The sequence below is a fragment of the Anas platyrhynchos genome, chromosome 4 (genome assembly GCF_047663525.1).
Source record: "Anas platyrhynchos isolate ZD024472 breed Pekin duck chromosome 4, IASCAAS_PekinDuck_T2T, whole genome shotgun sequence".
Lineage (NCBI taxonomy): Eukaryota > Metazoa > Chordata > Aves > Anseriformes > Anatidae > Anas > Anas platyrhynchos.
This window is the reverse complement of record NC_092590.1, coordinates 49,738,844-49,744,503: the sequence shown is the minus strand read 5'-3', so window position 1 is coordinate 49,744,503 and position 5,660 is coordinate 49,738,844. Positions and strand designations below refer to the sequence as shown.

Genomic DNA, 5,660 nt, shown 5'->3' with positions numbered 1-5,660 from the left:
CTGAACGAACAAAACAGCAAGGCATTCTGGGCAGTCCTTCCTTGTCCTCCAGCAGAGCCCAGACACAATCATGCAGGTGATGAGCAATGACCATTTCCCAAATAACTTCCCAAGATCCAGCCCTAAACGTCACCCCAGTGGTTTGCAGTAAATCCCTTGTGCCTGCAGAGGGCACATCTGCCTTTCTGACCTGATCTGATCTGTACCAGTCTGATGCCCTCCACAGGCTCTCACCCTCTTCAAGATGAACACAGCTCCCTGGAGACACCTGTCTTGCCTCCAGCCTCCTTTCACCCATGCCCCACCCCTTCCCCACAGGAGAGGACCTTCCTCTGAGCCTTAGAAGCTAAAACTGGCTGAGATGGGGCTGGTACACAGCAGGGTCACTGCCCTGTGGGAGAGCTCAGCTTCTGCTGCCAGAGCTGGCCTCAGACGGTGACACAGACACTGTGTGGTCTCTCGGTGTGGGTGAAAGCCACATGGCCCGGGGGACTTGGGATCACCATCAGGAGGAGCCTTGCGCAGGCCTTGTAAGGATCTTGCTGCTAAGGAGATGCTCAGGGAAGACAAGGAGACCCAAGAACAGGCATCTGGCACTGCAAAAAGCACCAAAAAACACACACTGGGACCGAGCCACCAAGGCATACACTGGGGACTGGGGCCACCTGAGGCACTTGGTAGCTTTGGGCACCTCTGAGGCCGACACATCAAATCTAGACAGGTTTACAAAACCCGCAAGGATGGAGACTGCACAAGCTCCCCAGGCAAGCTGTCCCCCTGCCTGGCTGGCCTCATAACAAAGCGCTGTCCCCTGATGTCCAGCCAGCCATTGCCCAAACACGATGTTGTCAATCCATGAGCAGCTCCAAGGCATCTGGCAGCAGAGGGCAGTGCACCGCTGGCTCCTGGCTTTTATCAGCCACCCCAGTACCTCCTGCTGACAAGTCTTTCTGCAGGTGGTGCTGCTGATCGGCTGCGAGTGTCCCCTGGCCCCAGCCTTAGAGCCAGCAAGCAGCCAAAGAAGGGGAGGGTGAAGGACCACAGGCTCTTTTCTACAGCCTCACCGAGTTTCTCTACCCCCATCATGTGGCAGGAAACACACTGGCACTGGCACATTCTGCTCTCTTTGAAACTCATTTTCTCCGCCAGGGTGTCTCTGCAAGCTCCGGGTGCTACTTGCTACACTTCTGCAGCACCAGCAAAGCCTTGTCTGAATGAAGCATCCGAAGCCCAAGACAGGCGGGTGCTCTGCCAGCAGCTGAGGGTAGCGGCAGTAGGAGAACCCCGCAGGAACACGCTGAGCCTCCTGTCGCAGTTCTGCCCTGATATCAGCCCACGCAGAGGAGCGGAGCTGACAGGAGGGCAGAAATGAGAGAACACGTGTTTGCTGGGTTGTTAAATCCAGCAACTAAGTCAGCATTCCTGAAAGACTGAGCTCATAGCCTGTCTGGGATTTGCTTCCCCACCCCTGAGGATCTCTCTGGTTTTCTATTTCAATTGTCTGAACACTAGCAGGAAGAGAAAATGAGATAAGGTGGGATGTATGGATTTCTCTCCTTTTTTTTTTTTTTCTTTCCAAGTATGTATGTCAGCAAGTGGCTGTTTTTCCTCCTTAGTTGTTCACTAACGTTACTTTGCAGCAAAGCCCCGGTGACAACTGCTGTCCTTTCACAGTGCATGGGACAGAAAGATGCACGAGAGAAGGAGGGAGGAAGCCACTTCTTTCCTGCAGGCCAAAAGCAAACTGTGAGCAAATGAAAAACATCTTTTTAACCAACTCCACACCTGCTGCTTCTTGGCACAGGCTCACCTGAGAGACTTGCGGTGCCTGTAACTGAGAGCTGCTGGCTCGACGTGTCTGGGGTCTTTATTTTAGCATCTCTGGTACGGCTTCTCTGCTAAAGGTTCAGCCTTTTGTGGCACAAGTTGGAATTTCTGGGCTCTCTTAGCTCCTTTTCACCCCAGCTGTTCAAGTTATCCCTTTCGCAGTTGGTGTATCCTGTTTTTAAAACAAATGTTGTTGGCACTTCATATTGATGTTCATCTTTGTTTTTTTTGTTTGTTTGTTTTTTGTTTGTTTGTTTGTTGTTTGTTTGTTTGTTTTAAATCAATTAAGATCAGATTGCCATTTATTAGATAGCAACAACTCTCTCTCCCCTTCCCAATGCGATTTCTGCAGAGAGAAACCTGAAATAAAAAAGGGCATGAAGATGAAATGCCTGTCCACAAAGAAATGGTCTCTGCACCGGGACCACAGAACACATTTGAGGCCTAGGTGGGCAAAGCAGCGCTGCTGTCAGCACCTCCCCTGCAGCTAAGCAGAGCATTTAGATTTCCAAAGCTGTCAAACAGCAATAAAAGTCCCCCTGCATGTGCTACAAGTCTTTCAGTGCTAAATGCATATTAAATCACCCGACTTGTCATGTTTCCTCTAATGAAGAATTAGCATTAGTGTCACATCTTGTTAATGCGATATAAAAACCATTCTGCAAATATATATGTTACAAGCTCAATTTCTGTATGTTGCTATACTGAATAATGGAGGAGGGAACAGCGAATTTCAATTACCCTTACACTACCACGGAGCACAATCATTGCAGTGCCTCGGTTGCCCTACGTTCCTGGGGGAACTCTGCAGGGAAAGACAGAGTATCTAAAATAATGTAATCTTGGCATCATGGTTATTCTTTTTAAGGATCTGTTTCTCACTGATACCTTTTATTGAGGTAATTACTCTGTAATTACCCTGCCAAGCCACACTCACAGCGTGCTAGGCACAGGCACGGAAACTTGTGGCTTTAGCTTTCAAGCAAGCTTCACCCGCAGATCCGACCAAAAATGAACATTGGCTTTTTCTGTCTCTAAGTCCGTAGCCCCGCGCAGCCTTAAGAGCTGCCTCCCCAGCGGTGGTGCAGAGAAGCAGCTCACTCTACCTTCAAAATACCCTGCCTAGGACGACCACTGGAGGCTGCCCCAAACCTGGATACAGCCAAAAGCAGACGTCACTTCTGTTTCGGTAGTTGATCCTGCGTGCTATCTGCATCAGCTCACATGCTTTCCACTGCAAATCTTTCCACAGATAATCACCCACATGATTTCCGTCTAGCAAGGTGCTTTACTCTGCTTTCCTCTCTGTACAAGAAGTGTGTGAGCTTGACGAAACAGTGGAGAAACTTTTTTCTTGCAGTCTTTGGTTGCAGTCTAGGTCCACACAGCCCCAGCCTGCATTCACTGACTGCTGCTGAACCAAAATGCTCTTCCTTTTCACCCTGACACCCAACTGAGCTCGCTGTCAGGAATTCATTCACCCTCCCCTGCTGATCTCCCTGCAGGTCAGTGATCTGCTAAGGTACATCTGGTGTGAAACCTTCCTATCAATTATTATTTATTAATTGTTCACTTTTAGTTCTCTGAAATCTTGTAAGCCAGCTACATGCATTCTTCTTTTAGGCTAAATAAGACTCGGATGTATTTCAATTTTCACAGCCCCAGCCTTCTACAGTGATCTTTCCCCTCTAAGTCAGGACCAAAGCAAAATAGTTTTCCTTCAGTATAAAGCAGAAAATAGCAGTCTGAGAGAAGCCTTAAAAAAGAGAAGTGAATGTCATTCTCCCATATTTAGAACAGGATGAGGATTCAAAAAAAATCCAAAGCTTGTAAAAAAACAAATACCTCCTGCCCCTCAGGGGGATATTTTGGTACAACCCCTGCTGATGCATGTGATAACACAAATATTTTCCTACAAAAATGCATTACAACAACTACGATGTCATCATAGTTCAATCAGAAAGGCCCAAGGGTGGGTAAAATGGTTTAGGGAATGATTAACTTTGCTGTGTTGATTGAAGTTCATTTTTGCCTCAGTTTCAACAAAAATCAAAAAGCTTTTCCTAAAGCCAGGCAGAAACTTGAAATCAGGGGAACTGGGGATATCCAGCCTTGCATGCTTGTTCCCATGCTCAACCTACTGATCCTTTTTGTGCTGGCTACTGGTACTTTTACCTGTTGAAAACAACCAGCTGAATTTCTAGTGGCTGTTTTACTCATGTAAAACATTCTTTTTGTCCACACAGCAGGGCAGAACAGGTGAAAGTTTAAAAGTGGATGAACATTTTGCAGAGAAAGATGCGTGAATATAATAAAATGAAATGGTGCCTGAGCAGGAAGAAATTTTGCCATGTGATACAAACATGTCTCTTTGGAAACAGACCTCACGTAACAAAATTTGATCTTTGAGCATCTTCAAAATACAGTAAGAGTACAGGACCAGAGGATTTTTTTTCCTTTATTGCTAGAAAAGAGTCAGATAAATTCTAAAAAATAAATCTGAGCTCACATTAGTGATTCCTCAAAATAAATGTGGCAGTGCTGTTAACTCCAAGGGCTCCAATACCTATTAAGACCCACGTAATTTCCAAGTTTGAATACTGAATAGTACTAACTAACATTTTAAAGTGCCTGGGAGGAAAGCTGCCATTACACTGCCCTTTCCCCAAGCAAAACAAAGTATTGGTGTTACACACATGAAAATTCAAGCTTAGGCTTGGGAATTTTGAGCTGACGTGGACAATAAGTGTGGTGCATCTCAGGACCTTCTCAAAATGTAATTGTGAGGCTGCTTGTTGTGCTATGTTGGCAGCTGCCTCCAGATGCTGCACTCAGCTTCCCTTAGCTTTTCCTGCAGGAGGACCTTTTCCAAGTCCACATTTGAAGAGGTAATAGGGACCCTGAAGGCTTTCTCACAGAAATGATTGGGATGAGGCAAGGGTAGCTCTTCTGTTTCCTGACCACGTGATGTACTAGTACCAAAACAATGGTTTCTCATTATCCCACTGGAATTAATTCAAATATTTGCTTCACATGTAAAATTGCATCTTTCTTAATACAGTTATTGACACGATGTTCATAGTCATGGAATGGGAAAATTCTCATGATACAGAAAAATGTCACACTGTTCATCGTTCTTCACATTTTAGACCTCATCAAACTCCAAAATGCAGGTGAATTCTGCATTTTATAATGCCTCATACCAAGATGAAAAAAATGCAAAGCTTGAACTGCTGCTACTATAAAAGCGATACCTGTGCATACCTACAGAAGTCCCTATGTTCATTACAGTCAGCCTGCAGAAGAGAAATAGAGGTTGGAGACTGGTTTGAGGTAGACCAGCAAAAACTTGGAGCTGGGGAACAGAGGATGGGATGCAGCAACAGCCTTCTTTCTCCTTCTTTTCCCTATGAAAGGTTCTCTACAGAAGTTCGGTACAGGTGAGAGCAAACTCACCATACTTTTGTGCTGTATGCTTTTCTGAGCAGAGTTCAACTGACACTGAGTATGCCATTTAATTGAGACTAGTTTGTGAGATTCTCATTGAGGAGATTATTTCTGCAGATCTTCTTGTGTCACATTGACTTCTGAGATGAAGCTGGTAAATGCAGTGACATTGTTCTGCCATCACTTCTGTGTTTTAGTTAACTTTTGAAGAATTCAGAACCCACAGCATGAAGTTAAGGAAGCCTTTAATGAGACTGCAAACTGAAACAATTACTCGAGATTATGGTTTGCCCTCTCTGAGTACACCTGAACTCAGAGTGGATATGTCCCCATGGAACTCAATGGGTTTCTTCTCCACCTTCACTGGAAAAGTGACAGGACATCTG

The 5,660-nt window shown here is 45.6% G+C and overlaps 1 long non-coding RNA gene across 4 annotated transcripts in view; it reads right to left on the bottom strand.

Annotated features, from left to right (window-relative positions):
* The window catches only part of LOC113843596 (uncharacterized), a 61,835-nt gene that overhangs the window by 5,334 nt on the left and 50,841 nt on the right, over positions 1–5,660 (bottom strand). For 3 of the 4 annotated variants that reach the window (XR_011809172.1, XR_011809177.1, XR_011809176.1), the window contains 2 exons: positions 1,811–1,999; positions 1,373–1,726 (listed from right to left, as the gene is read on the bottom strand). This is a non-coding gene — a long non-coding RNA (uncharacterized lncRNA). Of the gene's footprint in view, positions 1–1,372; positions 1,727–1,810; positions 2,000–5,660 lie in introns of those variants that run through there. The other variant, XR_011809173.1, reaches the window with a different exon arrangement.